Source organism: Astyanax mexicanus, chromosome 13 (genome assembly GCF_023375975.1).
Source record: "Astyanax mexicanus isolate ESR-SI-001 chromosome 13, AstMex3_surface, whole genome shotgun sequence".
NCBI classification, from domain to species: domain Eukaryota; kingdom Metazoa; phylum Chordata; class Actinopteri; order Characiformes; family Acestrorhamphidae; genus Astyanax; species Astyanax mexicanus.
The window spans coordinates 15,590,474-15,592,006 of NC_064420.1; the positions used below are offsets into that span (position 1 = coordinate 15,590,474).

General features: G+C 42.7%; 1 protein-coding gene across 1 annotated transcript in view; it reads left to right on the top strand.

Annotated features, from left to right (window-relative positions):
- The window catches only part of baz2a (bromodomain adjacent to zinc finger domain, 2A), a 353,839-nt gene that overhangs the window by 278,186 nt on the left and 74,120 nt on the right, over nucleotides 1-1,533 (top strand). The gene's annotated exons all lie outside the window — the stretch shown is intronic.

Here is a 1,533-nt window from a genome sequence, read left to right on the forward strand (position 1 = left end):
AGTCAGAGAACAGGATACTGATTAAGGACTGGAGGATGTGTGGTCCAAGTGGTTCAACGGTCGCTGCCACTCGGGAGATTGCCGGTTCGAATCCTGTTTATGTAGCTTGCCATCGGCTAACAGAATCCTAAGAGAGCACAATTGGCCTTGCTCTCTCTGGGTGGGTAGATGGCACTCTCTCCCCACTTTACTCCAAAGGGTGTTGTTGATCAGTACAAGGCGTCTGTGAGCTGCGTCTGTAAGCTGATGTATCGGAACCAAGTCAGCAGCAGTTTGAAAAGAAGCGATGGCTGACTTCACATGTATTGGAGGAGGCATGTGCTAGTCTTCACCCTTCTGGTGTTGGGTCATTACTAGTGATAGGCGGAGTCATAATGAGTGGGTTGAGTAATTGACCATGTAAATTAGAAAGAAAATGGTAAAAAAATTAAAATAAAATAAAATGTATAGAGGATGAACAACACAAACTGTGCAGTAATCAATTCAGAGCTTATGTCTCTGACTTTACATCTACAAGCTGCAGCAGCTATAGGTAGGAGCGTCTAATGAAGTGGAGGACTGTAAGTGGTTAAACACGGTGTTTAAAAACTCCAGCAGCACTGCTGTGTGTGATCCACTCATATCAGCACAACACATACTAACACCTCTTACGCCATCATGCCAGTGTCACTGCAGTGCTGAGAATGACCCACCACCCAAATAACAGCTGCCCTATGGTGTTCCTGTGACCTAATTTTAACATTCGTCTGAACAGTTCAGACAGAGGGATACTACTGTGCATCAGGTGTTTATTTAATTCAATGCCACATATAAAAGTAAGCCAAATCAGAATATATCAGATCTAGTCACATATGACAAAAAAGGATTGGTCACTTTTACCTGTTGTGTAAATGTATCCTTGTGACTATAATTAAGAGCGTCATAAGTCCTATCCAGACAGGATTAGTTTCTCAGGGGAACGTCTGTGAAGAATATTTCACACTTCTACTCAGTGATAAAACTCTTGCATCTGGACTGCAATTAAAAAACCAGAAGGCACAGTGAGTGTTTTGGCTTTCTCGGCCACGTGACATCAAGTTTAGTAGTTCCTCCATTTCCACTCGCTGTTGAGTTTATGCGGATCTCTGTGAAAATGTGGGTGGACAAATAGATATTTTATTATACGTGAGGTGAGATATGCGCCCAGGCGGGACTGAAATTACTGGAGGACCACAGAATTCAGGGAAAAAACTGTAGGTAATTCAGCCTGAATTTTTCTCAGAGGACATTTGACAAAAACACATACATGGTCGTTCCAGACGTGAATAAAATCACAGAGGACCCCATATAAGAGAAAATTACCCCAGGATCCTCTGAGAAACAAATTCTGTCCGGATAGGGCTTTAAGAATCCCAAAATCAGCGGGTTAACTGTATTCTTTTCTTTGGCGCCATCTTGTGGAGGCATGTGTGAGAAAGTGAGAGATACATGAGATGTAATTCTGCAGTGGAGTCACACACCTGACCTGTGAGTAACTTTACAAACTTGAGACAC